This window comes from Clupea harengus, chromosome 18 (assembly GCF_900700415.2).
Source record: "Clupea harengus chromosome 18, Ch_v2.0.2, whole genome shotgun sequence".
NCBI classification, from domain to species: Eukaryota; Metazoa; Chordata; class Actinopteri; order Clupeiformes; family Clupeidae; genus Clupea; species Clupea harengus.
The window spans coordinates 13,475,976-13,496,819 of NC_045169.1; the positions used below are offsets into that span (position 1 = coordinate 13,475,976).

At 43.4% G+C, this 20,844-nt stretch overlaps 1 long non-coding RNA gene across 1 annotated transcript; it reads left to right on the plus strand.

Moving 5' to 3' along the window:
• The first annotated feature begins 13,366 nt into the window (after positions 1–13,366).
• Positions 13,367–15,864, plus strand: LOC116224677. Its single transcript, XR_004165687.1, has 5 exons — positions 13,367–13,480; positions 13,802–13,855; positions 14,125–14,421; positions 14,772–14,806; positions 15,662–15,864. It is a non-coding gene; the product is annotated as an uncharacterized LOC116224677 (long non-coding RNA).
• The last annotated feature ends 4,980 nt before the right edge of the window (positions 15,865–20,844 follow it).

Consider the following 20,844-nt stretch of genomic DNA (forward strand, 5'->3'; position numbering starts at 1 on the left):
AGGACTGCAGGCAGGCCAGTCCAGCACCCACCCACCCTTCTTCCTCAGCCATGCCTTTGAAATGTGTGCAGAATGTGGTTTTGCATTGTCTTGTTGAAATATGCATGGGCTTCCTTAGAAAGGATGTCGTCTTGAAGTACTTTTCAGCATTAATGGTGCCATCACAGAAGTGTAGGTTACCTTTGCCTTTTGGACTTGTTGTTGGACTTAACTTATGTAAAATAGTATCTATTGTTACACTAGGTTTCTATGGCTCGTAACTTGATTGTCCTCTCCCTTGTACGTCGCTTTGGATAAAAGCGTCTGCTAAATGACTGATGGAGATAATTTCCAAACACTGTTAATGACTTAAGAATATAATAATCAAGTGCCTTGTATTATTAATTACCTTATATGAATCATGTACTTATGTAAGCAGGAACATGGCTTTTCTGTGTTTCTGCGTGTGTGTAACTTAGAATATTAGGTGCCACTTAGTCTGCACATGTACAAGAGCATGTTTAGACCAGAAGTGATAAGAAGGTTCGAACTGTGCTTCTTCCGACCTTGCAAAACTTCCATCCTTGCCTCGGATATCAGAAATCCACCACGTGGTTATCTCGCTGAACGCTAAACTTCTGTCTATATAAACCTTGTGCGATGTGTTTATCATTGCTTCACTTTCATACTTGTTTTGTGAGGGAGCCCAATTGCAATTGTTATTTGTCTAATAAATATACTTATATGCAGCTCCGGAGTCCTGAGGTAACTAGGGTGAATTTTCACCTATCAATGACTAAATGTAATTTAATGTAAATGCATCCCGGATGCCTCGACGGCACTTCTGGACACAGTTAACATAAGGCTTCAGTAAAGTTTTAACAGGCATTTGTGGATGTAACTACATATTGTAGTGCTTGACAAAGGTTTGCTGTACATGGTTCTAATACCATTGTCAAGTTTGCAGACGACACAACGGTGATTGGCCTCATCAGTGACAACGATGAGTCGGCCTACAGATCCCCATCCATATCAACGGGATGGAGGTTGAGCGTGTCGCCAGCTTCAAGTTCCTGGGTGTCCACATCTCCGAGGACCTCTCTTGGACCCTCAACACCTCATCCCTGGTAAAGAAAGCACACCAGGGATCCTTCCTGAGGAGACTGAGGAAGGCCCATCTGTCTCCTCAGATTCTAGAGAATTTCTACCGCTGTACCATAGAGAGCATCCTTACAAAGTGCATCTCAGTATGGTATGGCAGCTGCTCTGTCGCGGACCGTAAATCACTGTAGAGGGTGGTGAAAACTGCCCAATGCATCACCGGTTCCTCACTCCCCACCATTGAGGCTGTCCAGAGCAAGAGATGTCTGCGGAGGGCACGCAGCATCGAAAAGGACAGCTCTCACCCCAGCCACAGACTGTTTGCCCTCCTCCCCTCTGGGAGGCGCTACAGGGTGCTCCGTTCCCGGACCAGCAGGTTCAGGAACAGCTTCATCCCTGCGGCTGTCACTCTACTGAACCCTGCACCATGGGGATAGCCCCCCACCCCCACACACATCTCCCCCAGTGACTGTACTTCCCCCCTCCACCCTGGCTTGACTGCCACACACCCTCCTCCAGCCACTGAACATTTGCACTGTACTTCCCTCCTCCACCCTGGCTTGACTGCCACACCCTCCTCCAGCCACTGAACATTTGCACCAGAATGTTTTTTTACCACTTATTACTGTATTAATCATACCATACAATACCTCTTAAATATAATATTACTAATACCTCTTTCACTTCATTTCACTTATTACCACCACTAATACTTACACCTGCACTTTACATATACTCAGTATACCTACACTTCTAACTTCAATTGCTGCTATTCTTGTCCCAATTACTGTTCATATTGCATATCTATTTCTTACTGTACATATCTATTTATTCACTTATTACACTTTACATATGCACATACGCTGCATTTTTTGCTATTTTGCACTTCTGGTTGGATGCTAAACTGCATTTTGTTGCCTCAGTACCTGTACTCTGTGCAATGACAATAAAGTTGAATCTAATCTAAAATCTAATCTTACTACCCCTACATTGCCTAAACTTTTTTTGGAATGTGTTGCAGGCCTGAATGGCAGGAATGAATGTATATTTACAAATCAAATGAAGTTTACCAGACAAAACATTAAATATCTTGTGTTCATACTGTCTGCAATGAAATACAAGTCAAGGTAAATTTATAATTCACTGCTTTCTTTTTTTATTTGCATTTTCCATACCGTGCCAACTTTTTCTGATTTGGGGTTGTAGATGCACAGCAGACATACACACACGCACACGCACACACACTCCTTTACAGATGCACAGCAAAGTGTATATGGTTCATTTTTTCCAGTTGCTGCAGAGGTGATATCACCACAGCACATCAGCCCAATCATTCATCCTGAAGAGGTACAAATCTTTATTGTATTGTATATTATTTTTTATTTCAGAAATATATTTCTATAGACCGTTTTTATGGGATGATCCTGAAAAGGTACAACCAAGAAGCATATTAGGAACATATTATAGTGAATATTCGTGAGATGATCCTGATGTGGACATGGACCTGGAGTTAAAATGATTTTAGAGAAAGTTAAAATGTGTTGGTTTAGGGTTTTACCTTAGGACAAGAGGATAAAATGTTGATGCTTTTTTAGATGCGTTGGTTTGGTGAGGTTTAGTCTGTTTATCTATGATCTCTCTGCATGTAACCTTTGGTGTCAGTTTGGTGAGGTTTAGTCTGTTTATCTCTGATCTCTGCACGTGTCTGATGTGCACCTCTCCATCCATGCCTCTTTAGGACCCTGAGGCTGTGAACTACGTGGCCCTGGACTTCATGCACGCATGCACACACACACACACACGCACACGCACACAAACATACATGCACACAAACATTCATATACACACACAAACACGAACATACATGTACACACACACACACACACACACAAACATACACTTACGCACAAACATACAGGCACACACACAAAACACACACACAGAAACATACATGCACTCACACATAAACACACACACACACACACGCACGCACATACAAACATACATGCACACAAACATACATATACACACACAAACACGAACGTACATGTACACACACACACAAACACAAACATACACGTACATGCACAGACACACAAACCTACATACACACATGCACATCATACATGTACATACACACAAACATACATGCACACATACATACATATACACACACAAACACGAACATACATGTACACACACACACAAACATACACGTACATGCACAGACACACAAACCTACATACACACATACACATCCATACATGTACACACACACAAACATACATGCACACATATTCTATGATCTCTCTGCATGTAACCTTTGGTGTCAGTTTGGTGAGGTTTAGTCTGTTTATCTCTGATCTTTGCACGTGTCTGATGTGCACCTCTCCATGCACACACACACACACACACGCACACGCACACAAACATACATGCACACTGTTACGACCCTGGCGGGTCTAGGCCCCGCCCCAGGATATTTTGCATGCCTGTTCTGTCTCTGTTTCCTCAGCAGATAATGGGAAGCAGGTGTAGGACAGGTGTAACACATGATTGGTTGGGCTACAAAAGCCCTGATCAGATGGCAGTCGTGGAGCGTTGGTCGTCGGATTTGGATAGAGATTGGTTTTGGAGTGTCGTTGGTTTTGGAGTGTCGTTGGTTGTGGAGTGTCGTTGGTTGTGGAGTGTCGTTGGTTGTGGATTATCGTCGTCGTCGTCGTCGTCGTCGTTGTTTGTTTATATTATCATTTACCTGACTGTACATTACATCTTTTGTTTCTCTTCATAACACTGATCTTCACCACACGTTTGCTATAATTATTAGATAACTATATAACCTTGTAAAACTTTAATAAATATATTATTATTATTATCCTAAATTCTGCGTGGCCTCCCCTTCTTGTTTCGTGCCTTGAGCTGGCACGTAACACGTGGGGGCTCGCCGAGATTTTTTTCCGGGAATCTGGATAAACAACTTTTTCATCCACTCATTGGGGAACAGTGGTGGTAAAGCTGTATTGATTTTATAGATCGGGATATTGGCCTTTGATGCTGACGGGCATAAAACTGCCGGTGCAGCAGGAAGGGTATTGCAAATTGGGGGAGACACACGCGGAAATTGGTAAGTGAAAAATTAAACTTTTATTGTTTTCGTTGGGTTGCTGTGGAGGAGGGAAGTCACTTTTCGAAGTGATTGCAGCTGTTGGCTCTCGCTGCAACAGACACGCTGTGCAGGCTGGGGAAAATTGGGTACAGGTGTAGTGGTAACTGGGTGGTAATAGTAGGTGAGTACCTACTGAGCGTACGCAAACCCCTGCGCAGGTTAATAGCGCTTACCGCTTTTTGTTGTTTTGGCCGTGCTTGTAAGAGTTTGTTGTTTTTCGTGGGTGTGTCGGACGCACTGGAGTTGGTTAGCAGCTCAATTGCAGGTGGACACACTGAAGATTATAGGTTGGAAATAGCGAGGACTGTGTTTTGGGGATAGATGCGGGGAAGCTCTAGTCGGTTGGATTTTTGTAAGTGGGTGGTGATACACCTGTGCTTAATTACCGGGTGTGCACGGTTGCGTCTGAGCCACCGGGTAAAGAACACGATCAGGGAGAAGGCATTGGTAGACCTGGGCCAGATCGGTTGCAGGGGGGAAGTAGGCATTGGAAATGGAAGCGATGGCAGAGTTTTTCGAGTCTCCGACAGAGGGGTATTTGGAGGGGCTCACGAAGAATCAGTTGCGGGAAGTGGCAGAACGTTATAAGTTCAACGAAACGTTGCCGAAAGACCTTAGGAAACAGGAGTTAAAAGAGGGATTGAGGAAGGGTTTAGTAGAGAGGTCCATAATAGTGGCACGCTCCTATCCTTTAAATCCCACAGCAGCTTCGACTCCAACACGCTCAGAGTCAGGTTCACCTGCGCGGAGAAATTACCTCAGTTTTGAGCAACAGATGGAACTACTAAAAATGCAAAACGCGGAGAGAGATAAAGATCGGGAAGAAAGGGTGAAGGAACGGGAATTTGAATTCGAAAAATTAAAAATAAACGAGAGACGGGGAGATAATGATCGGGTTGTAGAGATAGAGAGGTTAAGGTTAGTAGACGAAGGGAAGTTGCAGGAGGGTAGAACTGGAGACTCCTCTAGGTCATCGAAGGGGGGTGGAATAGAGACGTTATCAAGTATGGTCAGGTTTCTGCCAAAATTCAATGACCGTGATCCAGACATTTTTTTTCCACTGTTCGAGGGCATTGCCGAGGAGCGGGGTTGGAACGACTCAGAGCGTACCCTGTTGCTCCAGACTGTTCTTCCTGGGAGAGCGCAGGATGCGTTTGTTGCCCTGCCTGTGACCGACCGAAAGTGCTACCAGCGAGTGAAGGAGGCAGTGCTGCGGGCTTACGAGCAGGTTCCGGAATTTTATAGGCAGCGGTTTAGGAATTTGAAAAAAGAGTATAGGCGTCCTCTTCAGAACAGCATATAATATTTTCTTCAGCCTCTTGTAGTGTGAAAGTCTGGAAGAAACCAACACACACCGATCCGATCACGACTGACAATATTAAAGTTCCTCACCTGGCATTAATTAAACCCTTAAAGACAGAAAATTACATATACAGTATATGTATTTAGAAGTTTTTTTCGTGGCCTTAAAATGGTTTGGATGTAATTCCACACCTATGTGAAGTTATGAATATGCACACCTACTACAGCTACACCTGGCTACACCTACTACACCTGGCTACACCTAGGGTTGGGTACCGAGAACCGGTACCAATATGGAACCGGTTCCAATACAACCGGTACCTACCCGGACCGAAATGCAACGCAGATTTCGGTGCTTCATTTCGGTGCCTGAGCCAATTGAAAACGGTTGCTAGGCAGATTCCGCGGGGCACATGTAAAACTGCCCCAGCTCCCAATGTAAACGGTGTCCTGTGTCGCTCACGCTCATTGGTGTTTTCATAGCAACAGTCTTATGACAGTGAAGAGCATGCAGCATTTCACAGAGCAAGCACAAACAGAACTAGCCATCAACCTTTTAACAGAGAAAATACCGAAAGCTAAACGGTCAAAAGTGTGGCTGTATTTCGCACAAAAATATTCAAACATCGCGACTTGCAGCAAATGCAACAAAACAATTGCGTGAAAAGAGGGGCGAGAAGGCAAGAGTCAACGGCAGATCAGCAACCGAAGACTGAAAAATATACGGAGATGACAGCTAAACTACCTACGGTAGTCTCTTAAAGGGGCAGTACACATTTTCTCGTACTCAGTGTGTTCAAGTAACAAGATTAACTATAAACAAGATAGAAAAGATAGGTATAAACAAATCATAAAATGGTGAAATTTCATGAAATAAATGCAAACAAAATAATACATTTTTGACTCCAAACTCCAAAAGAAGTTTGAAGCTGTTTTTTGTATTTATTTATATTTATTTAAGTATACTATAAACTGTTGTTTACAGTTAATATAATGTTCATAGTTTGAAGTTAAAAAGTTTGAAGCTGTAGTTTGAATCCAAGTGTTTTGTATGTATTTATATTTATAATATACTTTAAACAGTTAATATATTGTTCAATTTGAAAAAAAAAAAATTGCCTTGGCAATAAAAAAAGCCTTTCTTAAATGTCGTCAATCGTCATTCATTTTTTTTATAAAAGTATCGGTTCCGGCACCGTTTAGGCACCGGTATCGTTTTAAAAGTATCGGTTATGTATCGGATAAAAACCAAACGATACCCATCCCTAGCTACACCTGCCTACACCTGGCTTCTCCTTCTGATAACTCTCTTTTTGATGGTCCATATACCCTCACATTTTGTTATCAACACACAGCATTCAAATGACCACAATGCAGCTTTTCACTCTGCACAATTCACTTTACTTCAATTTAATTTATATAGCAGCAAAACAATAAAATTGTCTGAAGGCCGAAAAACTTTGACAATAGAAAAAAGGCGTTGTTTTGTGCATTTCACGATGCATCTTAAATCGTTGTATATTATTGTGCTGTAAGTGGTGTTGGGCTCATTTGGAAGCCATGTTTTATGCTGTTTTAATGACGTCTTCCAGATTTGACCAATTTTGATAGGTTTGACCTAACCTAGCAGTTAAAAACAAAATCCATACCAGATTACATTTAGACCCAGGATAAATCCAAGACAGATTACGTATAGATCCACTGAGAGTACACTGACTCACTCACTCTCTCACACACACAGGAAGAACTGAGCCCAATAAGTGACCTACCTCTATGGTACTTTGACTTCCCGCTGACGTTGCCAGTAGCAACTAGAAGAGAACTTAAAGGAGGCGCCTCAGCCCTCAGCCCTCATCTGCTGTCTGAAGCAGACTGAGCATCATGACACCACAGCAGGCCCTTCCTCTGATTCTGCCCCTGCTCTTTAGCATTGGTGAGTGTGACGATGGACACACACACACACACACGCACACACACACACACACGCACACACACACACACACACACACACACACACACACACACACTACCCACATCATGGGGGAACACACACACACAGGTGAGAGCCTTGGAGACTTCACCCAGCTGAGCAGGCATTCCAGAAGAGGAATGATGGGGGGGTTCTTAATTTTTACAAATTAAGAGTAAAGAAGTGGCCTTCCTGTGTCAAGTTTCACGGGGAGACCTAATGGTTGGGTTTGTACATTCTAAGTTCTTTTCTTTCCTCCCTGTAGGGGAGACCCAAGCTGGGGCGCTTCGTCAGACAGACTCTGCTCTGGTGCTTCACCAGGGGGAGAATGTTACTCTGAGTTGCTTTCATTCAGAAAGATACGTCCTGCTGTACTGGCTCAAACTGACTGCAGGACACAAGCCACAGCCTGTAGCCACCAGGTACAAATATGGACAACCAGAAATGCACCCAGAGTTTGAGGGATCTACTTGGTTTGATGTGCAACCTGCAGCTGGGGTGTTTCATCTAAACATCAGGGATGTACAGCCGTCTGATTCTGCTCTTTACTGCTGTGTCCTCATTGACTCGGGCAGTATGGAGTTCACTAACGGGACTTTGATGACTGTTAAAGGTGGACATTTACTCTGCATCCTTAATGCTTAAATTACAGCAAATTAATTGAAACGGTTAAATTGAAGAAGAAGCATCAAGTATTCCCACAGGGTCAGACTACAGCAGCCACACAGCTGTCAATCACCTGCTGCCAGAGACACTGGCAACGGGACACGTGAATACCCTCCAGGTACCTAACTCTATGGAACTACACTGATGCAGTGTTAACTCTATGGAACTACACTGACACAGTGTTAACTATATTGAAATACATATATCGTCCCCTTATGTGTGTGTGGGTGTATGTTAGAGGTTGGATACCCGACGGGACCCGACGGTTCGGGCGGGGTTCGGACAAATATTTAGAAATTATAATCTGGCTCAGGTCGGACTCGGACACATCAGCGCGATAAGGCATTGAACATTCCATATTTAAAATATCTTAATAAATAGTGAAGTTAACGTGTCTGCTTTACATGATGCAGAAGTTCGTTTTTGAGAATAAAATAAATCACATTTAGGATAACAGCCTTCTTCCCGTGGCGGGAATTTATTTATGTCCTAGCTGTGACAACGCGATTACAGGCGGCAAACTGGCATCATGGAGGAAGTTAAAAAGAAACTGTCATCTGGACAGTTTAAAACGAAGGGAAATCTACTGTATGGAGATATTTCTACTAAGTAGTCGATGCAGATTCTAATTAGGCTGTTGGATATGTCCAATGTAAGAAGTGTGAAGTTTTAATGAAATATGAATGATGCCATCCTCTTTCTCCACAACAACATGGATTAAACCTTGATGGTTGGACTACGTAGATAGTTTCATAACGGGTGCCATGTCAATGTTCCGAAAGCCCAGTATTCCGAAAACTCGGTATTCCGAAAATATGCTAATTTGTCCAGATACCAAAGTTATTGTAGCCCTATACCCCGACAACACAAAACTCATTAGTCCGGCAGCTTGCTGTTCCGAAATTGTGAGCACAGCAACGTGAACCACTATAGCCCACATGCACATCCCAATGAATTGATTACACAATCATAAACATATGAAAGCATTTATTTCACAACCATGAACTTTATTTCAGAATATTATTATACACACATGGCATTTGCATCGCGATGATACAAAAAAACTTTCATTATAGCCAACTTTCAGAGCAAAAAAACCTGCATCATTCTAAATTGCCTAGGTTAATAATAATAAAAATAATAATAATAATAATAATTCCTTCGCACGAGTGGTACCCTATATTCAAAACCAGTGTTGGCTAAGTTAACAAATATTGCCTAGGAAAAGTTTTATGCGTGATAGCCTGGTGAGCGTCTCTGCTCCGCAAACTAAATGCTGTGTGTGTTTTGTGCCACTTAAAATATTTCTAAATTATGCCTTCTTGTGCGCGCTTGTGCGTTTAACAGCGCTTGTTTGTGTGAGCGAGTGCATTTATCTGTTGATGCCCGAGTTTAATAAAGGCAGGCTATTCATAAAAAACGTACGTAAATGTGTCATTAGTATGAACAGTTGAGACATTCCGTCGGGCTCGGGTCGGGTTCGGACAAAATATTTGAATGGCTGTTGGGCCCGGGCCGGGCTCGGGCACTACTCTGTCGGACGCGGGTTGGGCTCGGACAGAAACATTCGGCCCGATCCATGTATATGTGTGTGTGCAAGAGTTTGTGTGTGTGTGCATGAGTGTGTGCATGAGTGTGTGTGTGTGTGTGTGTGCATGAGTGTGTGTGCGTATCTGTGTGTGTGTGTATCACACACATCCTGTCTGTCTCTGTTCTCTCCAGAGTCCCGTCCTCTCCTGCTGCCTCTGCTGGTGTCTGCTCTGACTGTCAGTCTGGTCGTCATTCTCACACTGATGCTAAACAGAACATGTGAGTACTACACGCACACACACACACACACACACACACACACACACACACACACACATGCAAACATACACATATGCACACACTACACTCACACGTATGCACACACACACACACGCACATAAAGATATACACACACACACACACACACTATGTATGGTTAATTTTTTCCAGTGGCTGCAAATGTGACCACCACAGCACATTAGCCCGATCATTCATCCTGAAGAGGTACAGCTCTCTAAAATATATTTCTATTTACTTTATATTATATTATATATTATTATTTATTTCAGAAATATAAATAAGAGTATTCATAAGATGATCCTGATATGGACATGGACCTGGAGTTAAACTGGGTTTAGAGAAAGTTAAGATGTGTCGGTTTAGAGTTTTACCTTAATGACAAGAGGATGAAATGTTGATGCTTTTTTAGATGCCTTGTTTGATGAGGTTTAGTCTGTTTATCTCTGATCTCTCTGCATGTAACCTTTGGGGTCAGTTTGGTGAGGTTTAGTCTGTTCATCTCTGATCTCTGCACGTGTCGGATGTGCTCCTCTCCATCCATGCCTCTTTACATGGACGGATTATGAAACCATGGGCCCCTGGGCCTGGACATGTAAAAGGCCCCCCAGCCCCCCTTAGCGAAGAAACATTTTGCGTTCTTAAAAACATGATGAAAGGCATTATTTGGTACAGTGGGACACACAGCAGCTTAACCCACATCTGAAAAACACATACACAATGAAACTGCTGCTCGGCGGCGACCTGGCTCCTTAATTATAACAACCTGTTAAATAGGGGCACGGCAGCTTGAATGATAGCAGTTGTGCAGGAAACGTTAATGCTATGTCCCTGTTGTAGTGGTCATCAGCTCACTGGCGATGATAAGCTATATGGCAAGGCTAAACGTCTGGCTGACCACTACTACAACAGGGACATAGCAATAATGTTTCCTGCACAACTCCTACCTCCGTAACATCCACCTTCGGTGAGGTGTGCACTGCCCTGCTATTGTTTCTGACATTACATGTGACAGGGCAACAGCCAAGTGATCCTTTTCCAATTTGAAACTTATTGAGACCTACCTGAGGGGCAGCATGTGGCAGGAGAGGTCCACTAAAAAAGCAAATCATGCATCACCACTTTTATGTTTGAAAGGCGGCGTTCGGCTTTCAGGTGTACTGTGCCTTTGGCTGTGCTCAGTCAGTTTGTCGGTCTTGACGTTCAGAGTTTGCGCCTAAACTAGCTATATCGTATCGTCTTGTCACATGATCAAATAGAGACTTGACATTGGACAACAAGATACATATTACCCAGCAATCATCATTGCATATCTGTATATGACAAAAATAACAAAGGTAATAATAAATTATAGATTTAATTGAATCGGGTTTCTATATTTTATGTAGGATACGCATATAATTATGTTATAGATTGCTACTGACGATTTTCCCCCAAAAATGATGAAACCATGACAGAGACAAGTTTGCCATTTCGACAGCATATATAGTATAAGGTGCTCTGAAATGTTCAAGAATAATTCATCGTTGGCCATAGTCATACATACATAGCGACACTCTGGCAGTCACTTGTACGAGAAATATTATTATGCAGTGCCTACTTTACCTACGAACCCTCCTCCCTACGGGCCCCAGTGCAACCGCGCTGGCTGCACTGTCTATAGTTACGCCCCTGGCGCACATACACATTTTCTAACACAGCGCAGGTACACTCATTTAAAGCCAACAGCAAATTACCAAATACAACCACAAATAAGAGATACATAACAGTGACTTCACGCAGAGGCTCTGGCTAAAGGGCCCCCTGAGCTCATAGGCCCCTGGGCCTGGGCCCGGTAGGCCCGTTCGGTAATCCATCCCTGCCTCTTTAGGACCCTGAGGCTGTGAACTACGTGGCCCTGGACTTCACAGCACACAGGCCCAGAGCAGGAGGACAGCACGGCAATGCAGAGAAGGGCACTGTATAGTCCTCTCTCAGACAGAGAGCCCCCCCCCACACACACACACACATAAACCGTCCTGGGTAGGATGAAAAGCCAGCAGCACAGAGACAGACACTGTATACTCCCCTCTCACACACATACAAATACACACACATACACACACAAACACACACACATACACACACACACACACACACACACATACATACACATGCACGTGTCTGATGTGCACCTCTCCATCCATGCCTCTTTAGGACCCTGAGGCTGTGAACTACGTGACCCTGGACTTCACAGCACACAGGTCCAGAGCAGGAGGACAGCACGGCAATGCCGAGAAGGGCACTGTATACTCCCCTCTCAGACACACACACACACACACAACCACACACACACACACACATACACACATACACACACACACACACACACACACACACACACTAACCATACTGAGTAGAGAAGTATGACAGCAGACCACCACAAAGGAAAGAGATACCTTATACTCCTCAGAAACCCTTTTATAACTGCTCCTGTTAGAACATTTATGACTGAATGTGTAAAATGTGCTGACAAGAATAAAGATGTGATTACACAGACACCTCTCCTTCTCTTGGAGTATCTCCACCTAGGGTGAGAAAAGAACAGAAAAGAAAGAGGTTACCGCCATAGTCATGGGTTTGTTGATCTAGTTTGGTGTGAGTTGGTCTAGTTTTATGAGTTGTATTTTGGCCTGAGGTCTTTGTGTTCCATTTCCTGTTGTAAAGAGACCAAGCAGCCACAGAAGGACACAAGAAAATTTCAAACAACAAGCTGAAAGGCCACATGCAAACCACAACCACAGAGACAGAGATAGAGAGAGATACACACACACGGACATACAAGACACACTCTCACACTCACACTCACAGACAAATATACATACATACACACACAAGCAGATAAACAGATATACGCACAAATGTGTAAACAGAAGCACACACACTCTTCAACAGCATGACCCAGTAGGACTAGTATGTGGTTTAATGCCCTAAAAAGTCCAGGTTATTACGGTTGATAATAGCAGACTGAATCTTACAGTAGGAGCTCTGGGACTGTGAGGTGTGTGTGTGTAGTTCCTGTTCCTGTCAGTAGGGGGCATAAACACTGAAGGCCCTGTATCTCTCATCCTCAATCACAGGAGCCACAGACTGACCAGTACTGACACTATGATTACCTCTCTTTCTCACACACATCCCTCTCCTTTACTCTCTCACACACATCCCTCTCCTTTACTCTCCCTCCCTCACACACACACACACACACACACATCCCTCTCCTTTACTATCTCTCACACACACACATACATCCCTCTCCTGTACTCTCTCTCTCTCTCTCTCTCTCACATCACTCTCCTTTACTCCCTCCCATCCCACGACCTCTACGTTAAAGATTAGAGATGTGAATGTGTCTGACTCTGGGCTTTACTACTGTGGGACGCAGCCAGGGGACCACATGATCTATCACAACGCAACATACTTAACCATCACAGGTAATCATCACCTATCTTTCTATCACCATCTTTCTTTTTCTGTATCTGTGTGTGTGAGAGTGTGTGTGTGTATTTGAGTGTGAGTGTGAGTGTGTGTGTGTGTCTGAGTGTGTGTGTTTGTGTGTGTGTGTGTGTGTGTTTGTGTGTCTGAGTGTGAGTGTCTGTGTGTGTGTGTGTCTGTGCGTGTGTGAGTGTGTGTGTGTGTGTGTGTGTGTGTGCGTGTGTGTGTGTGTTTGCGTATATCTAGGAGTTTGGATTCAGTGATAGAAATCAATCTGAGTTGTGTGTGTCCCTCCCTCATACTGTGTGTTTCTGCTCCAGCTTCTGTAGATGAGGTTGAGCCCGAGCCCAAGCCCTCAGAGACAGTAGAGGACGGTATGTGTGTGTTGTGTCATTCAACACATTCAATTATGTCCTAATAATGTTCAATAATCTTCATAAATGTAGATACCAATGCTCCATTTAAACATACTAAAATTCAATTTTACGTAAAGTAGTGTTTGAAATGATTGTATTTGATTTGATTTGGTTTTAGATTTGTTTCATGTAATTGTATCTGTGTTGCGTTTACATTTGAAAGTCCTCGTCTGAAATCTCATATTTTATCCACTGCAGCTGCATGAGTGTGTTTTGTGTTCCTGCAGGGCAGTTCTGCAGTGGGGTGAGTGTAGCTGCATGAGTGTGTTTTGTGTTCCTGCAGGGCAGTTCTGCAGTGGGGTGAGTGTAGCTACATGAGTGTGTTTTGTGTTCCTGCAAGGCAGTTCTGCGGTGGGGTGTGTGTAGCTGCATGAGTGTGTTTTGTGTTCCTGCAGGGCAGTTCTGCAGTGGGGCGTGTGAAGCTGTCATTCTGGTTCTTAGGGTTCTCAGTGCTGTTCTCGGTCTGGCGTTTTTCATCGTGATCCTGATCAAATGCAGAGCTGCACTCAGAACACAGAACACAGGTTTGGGTTTTAGGTTCTAAGTCCTAAACCAGTCAAAACTCTTTCTAAATTCTTAAACTCTGTGGATACAGTCATGTGAAGGGCAGATAAACCTATTTGTCATTTCCACACTAATCACTGTGTAGTTTGCAGGAACTGTTTATATGGTACAATGTCTCGCAAATATATCGCTGAAATACATTAGTTAGCAAGCAAGCTAGCTTCTGTCAGTGCCAGTTGTGCTGTTGTTGGTTCTTGCAAGGCAAGGCTGCTGGCTGTTACCTAGTTAGTCTCAGAGACTTTCAGAGATCTCCATACTGCGGCTTTGATGCAAATAATCCAAACTCATCTTCTCTTGTTTCCCCATTCAGACCCTGGTAATCTTACAGCGTCTCCACCTGAGCAGGTGAGTCGGATTAGCCCAGTGAGGGATTATGTGTTTGGCTGCCTGGCTCCCTGACTGACTGGCTGGCTCTGTTCTACTTTAACTAGCTTTCAAAATGGCTGTTCAAAGAGAGTATCATCATTGGAATGTTACCTTTATCATTAATATTTGTCGTAGTTGCTCGTAGTGCTTTACATCTTCCTATGATGTTGATGGTGTTGACAGAAAGCTGCCACAGATTTGTCTGGCAGACTTCATATAGATCACACAGCAGGTTAATTGATCTTTTGGTCTGGAAGACTTTGAAAATTCTTAATGCACATTTCCTAGTACTTCCTAGTGTCCTAGATATCCATATCTGTATTACTGTCTATGAAAAACACAAAACAACTGTAACACCAGCATTCTCTCGCCTTGTCGCTACAGTATCCTTTCGTGTCCTAGCTACAGCATCCTATCGTCTCTTAGGTACACCATTCTCTCGTCTCCTAGCTACAGCATTCTCTCGTCTCCTAGCGAAATCATTCTCTTGTCTCCTTGCTACAGCATTCTCTCATGTCTTACTTACAGCATCCTCCCATCTCCTAGCTAAAGCATCGTCACATTTCCTAGCTACAGCATCCTCCCATCTCCTAGCTACAGCATCCTCGCATCTCTTACTTATAGTATCCTCCCATCTCTTACTTACAGCATCCTCCCATCTTTTACTTAAAGAATCCTCCCATCTCAGAATCCTCCCATCCCAGCATCCTCTTGTCTCCTAGCTACAGCATCCTCTCATCTCTTAGCTACACCATTCTATCATCTCCTAGCTACAGCATTCTCTAGTCTCTTAGTTCCATCTTTTGATCAGTTTCCTGTGTTGCTGTTTTTCAGGACTCATGCGTGTAGCACGCAGCTCTAAGCTTCAACGAGAGGGAGAAGAGAAGAAGGACCCTCCACAGAGAAAGCACATATACGTGTGTCTTATATTTTGCTATAACACCAAAGCTATACAAAAAGTTGCATTGATGCTGTTGTATTTCACTGCTATACACTGTTCAGAATTACTGTGTTCTGGTTCAGTCCAATTTGTATTATGAACAAGATATCAAATACATTGTGCTTCCAATATTTGGTGTACTGTTTTCACTGATTCCAACTCTCAGTTTTTTTGAAAACCAAAACTTGCAGCCCTGAAGTGCAGATGCAGCATAGAAACAAAAACAAAAAGCTGTGGTCCTGACGTGCACATGCAACATCCAAACACTTGCAGCCCTGAAGTGCAAAACAGAAAAGCAGAAAGAAAACACACATACAAGTTTGTATCTGCACTTCTGCAAGTTTCTTATTTTGTATTTTTTTTTCTTTTTTCTTTTGTGTTTTGCACTGAGGTGCTACTGTCTCTCAGTCAGTCTGCTCCTCCCCCACTTCCTGTCTCTTCCTGCCTCACATGACTCCCATGTTACTTGCTGCCACACATCAGAAACACAACTCCACCTCTGGCCTATTGGGGGCGCTGGAGAGGGGAGATGGGGGTGGAGCTTTTGGGCCCATCTCTTATCAGTGTGTGAGGTTTCCTAAGAAACTACATGATGACATGATGACAGTGACTCTATGGTCCCCCACAACCTGCACAAGATACTGGTGCTGAGGACCCAGGTGAAGCCCTTTGTCCACCACACACACACACACACACACACACATGCACACACACACACACACACACACGCACGCACACACACGCACGCCCACACACGCACACGCACACACACACCCACACACACAGTCACACCCTTATCCAGGGGCAGGGTTTACCTTTCCTGACGATGGGTGCAAATGATCAGAGCATAGGGTAAAGGTAAAGACACAAGATATTTAAGTTTCATCATATAAATAGTGGAAATACATTGTATTAACAAAGTGCATTAAAATGACATTCATGTAGACATATGATTGATTGATGGATTCTTAAAAAGGCTAACAACCTTGTGTGTGTTTGTGTTCAGCTGAATGCATTGATGCCTTATTGTTGAGTGTTTTGTGTGTGTGTGTGTGTGTGTGTGTGGTGGTGTGTGTGTGTGTGTGCAAGAGGCATTGGAGACCAGAACACAAACCACAGTAATTTTCCACTGCAGACCAACCAAGACCTAAATCCACAGACACACTTCCCACACGCTAAAGTGGCCTCCACTGTCGCTGGTCTATGTGTCTATGTTAACAGACTCCATGAAGTAAACCTGTGCTGATGTGAAATGCAGCATGCTTGAACAGAGGGGTAAATGACACTCATCAGCCCACGCATGCGAGAGACACGTGTTTATTTGTGACAAGTTATTTGTTGACAGGATATGGGGCAGTTGAGCATGCTGAGCTATTTTAAGACAGCGAGGAATAGACTTTTCTAACAGAAATCTCACTTTCTATGACTGTGAGAAACACACTCCTGGTGTTAGTGATGAGGTGTGTGTGAGGGAGTGTTAGCCCTGCAGCACCAGCACCAGACTCTTCTCTCTCCTCCGCTCTCACACACACAGGAAGTGATGTATGATGCCATCTCCGCTGGCCCTGCCCCTCGCCTCAGGCCTGTATGAGCCAGTGGTCAGGGGTCAGGCTTCAGAGGGTTAGCTTTAGCCAGTTAGCATTAGCTGTTGTGGTGACAAGGGGTTTGTTTCCCACAGGCTGTTTGTGTTTGTGTGATGAGTGTTACACACAAACATAGAGAGTAAAGGGGGAGAAGAGAGAGAGAAAGAGAGAGTGAAGGAGAGGGATTTGAGAAAGAGAGAGAGAGTGAAGGAGAGGGATGTGAGAGAGAGAGAGAGAGCGAGTGAAGGAAAGAGAGGGAGAGCGAGTGAAGGAGAGGGATGTGAGGGAGAGTCAGTACTGGTCAGTCTGTGGCTCCTGTTTGTTGCCCACAGGCTGTATGTGTGTGTGTGTGCGTGTGTGTGTTTGTGTGTCTGTATTTGTGTGTGTGTGTGCATGTATGACTGCGTGTATGTGTATGTGTGTGTGTATGTGTGTGTGTGTATGTGTGTGTGTATGTGTGTGTGTGTGTATGTGTGTGTGTGTGTGTGTGTGTGTGTGTGTGTGCATGTATGTTTCTCTGTGTGTGTGTGTATGTGTGTGTGCATGTATGTATGTTTGTGTGTGTGTGTGTGTGTGTGTGTGTGTGTGTGTGTGTGTGTGTGTGTGTGTGTGTGTGTGTGTGTGTGTGTGTGTGTGTGCGTGTGAGTGTGCATGTATGTCCGCGTGTGTGTGTGTTCATCTCTCTCTATCTCTGTCACTGTGGTTGTGGTTTGCGTGTGGCCTTTCAGCTTGTTGTTTGAAATGTTTTTGTGTCCTTCTGTGGCTGCTTGGTCTCTTTACAACAGGAAATGGAACACAAAGACCTCACGTCATAACACACAAAAACCCATGACTATGGCGGTAACTTCTTACTTTTCTGTTCTTTTCTCACCTTAGGTGGAGATAATCCAAGATAAGAAGAGGTGTCTGTGTAATCACATCTTTATTCATGTCGGCACATTTTACACATTCACTCATAAATGTTTTAACAGGCGCAGTTATAAAAGGGTTTCTGAGGAGTATAAGGTATCTCTTTACTTTGTGGTGGTCTGCTGTCATACTTCTCGCTCAGGATGGTGTGTGTGTGTGTGTGTGTGTGTTTGTGTGTGTGAGAGTATGTGTGTATGTGTGTATGTGTGTGTGTGTGTGTGTGGGGGGGGGGGTCTGAGAGGGGAGTATACAGTGTCTGTCTCTGTGTTGCTGGCTTTTCATCCTACTCAGGACGGCTTATGTGTGTGTGTGTGTGTTTGTGTGTTTGTGTGTGTGCGTGCATTTGTGTGTCTGAGAGGGGAGTATACAGTGCCCTTCTCTGCATTGCCGTGCTGTCCACCTGCTCTTGGCCTGTGTGCTGTGAAGTCCAGGGCCACGTAGTTCACAGCCTCAGGGTCCTAAAGAGGCATGGATGGAGAGGTGCACATCAGACATGTGCAGATATCAGAGATACACAGACTAAACCTGACCAAACTGACCCTAAAGGTTACACGCAGAGAAATCAGAGATTAACAGACTAAACCTCACCAAACTGACCACAAAGGTTACATGCAGAGAGATCAGAGATAAACAGACTACACCTCACCAAACAATGCATCTAAAAAAGCATCAATATTTCATCCTCTTGTCACTAAGGTAAAACTCTAAACCGACACATCTTAACTTTCTCTAAAACCAGTTTAACTCCAAGTCCATGCCCACATCAGGATCATCTCATGAATGCTCTTATTTATATTTCTGAAATAAATAATAATATATAATATAATATAAAGTAAATAGGTCCTAATATATTTTTAGAGAGTTGTACCTCTTCAGGATCACCCTATAAATACTCTCTTTAAAAATGTATTTCTGAAATAAATACAAAATATATAATATAATAAATATAAATATATTTTTAGAGAGCTGTACCTCTTCAGAATGAATCATTTGGCTGATGTGCTGTGGTGATATCACCTCTGCAGCAACTGGAAAAAATGAACCATATACATTTAGCAAGTAAGTGTATTTGTTTGTGTGTGTGTGTGTGTGTGTGTGTGTGTGTGTGTGTGTGTGTGTGTGTGTGTGTGTGTGTGTGTCTATTGAGACACTCTCACACTCACTACTGAGACACTCTCACACATACTAATGAAACACTCTTACATTCACTACTGAATCGCTCTCACACTCACTACTGAAACACTCACGCATACATACAGTACATACTCTGTAAACCTATGCACGCTCATATATAAAACCTTATACGTACTCGTCTGAAACACCTACACATACATATGAGAAACACACACGCATACATACATACCTCTGTGTCATATACACATACATATGAAATGCTTACATGCATACAAGTGAAACATTTATACGTATCTATCTGAAACACACATGCATGCACATATGAAAATGCATATATGTATATATATATTGTTGAACACTTATACATTCATAACTGAATCTCTTGCATACGATTACAAAGATAGAAAAAGTTTAGATACATGTGCAAGTGTTTCACATATATTTGTATAAATGTTTCAAATGTGTATGTATACGTTTTTCAGTTATATGTATGTATGCTCTTACATGAGGATGTGCAAGCGTTTCACATGTATTCATACAAGTAATTTCAGTAGTGACCGTGAGAGCGTTTCAATAGTGAGTGTAAGAGCGTTTCAATAGTGAGTGTAAGAGCGTTTCAGTAGTATGTATGAATGAAACTTCAAGGTCAAGGTCGTCAGTTACGTCAGTTACGTCAGTTACACCTTACGTCTAGATATAGTTTTCAGTCCCACTACGTTGGCTATCTGTAAAGCATTGTAGGAAGCACCAGGATGATCCTCGAAGTAGGAAAGTATTCCTTCAAACACATTTCAAACAACACTTTCGTGAAGTTAGATATAGTGCTGGTTGTTGCGGCGAAACTAGCAACAATCTTACAATTCCACCATAAAGAGTCGAGAGGCTGAATGTGTAGATCTGAAGTTTATTAGGTCCAACGCCAACGGTCAATGGTATAGCAGCGAGTAAGAGCGTGACATTTCAGGGTTATTTCAATCAATGTATAAGGTTTGTGTAAAGTAGTGAGTGTGAGAGCGTTTCAGTAGTGAATGTAAGAGTGTTTCATTAGTATGTGTGAGAGTGTCTCAATAGTTATGTCCTAGACGGCCCCTCATAAGTGTGTGTGTCTGCGTGTGTGTGCGTGTGTGTGTGTGTGTGTGTGTGTGTGTGTGTGTGTGTGTGTGTGTGTGTGTGTGTGTGTGTGTGTGTGTGTGTGTGTGTGTGTGCGTGAGCGTGAGCGTGTGTGAGTGTGAGTGTGAGTGTGTGTGTGTGTGTGTGTGTGTGTGTGTGAGTGTGTGTGTGTGTGTGTGTGTGTGTGTGTGTGTGTGTGTGTGTGTGTGTGTGTGTGTGTGTGTGTGTGTGTGTGTGGCTCTTGAGTACTCACATGTTCTCTTTGTGACTCTGATCAGGGCCAGCATCAGTGTTAGAATGACGACCAGACTGACAGTCAGAGCAGACACCAGCAGAGGCAG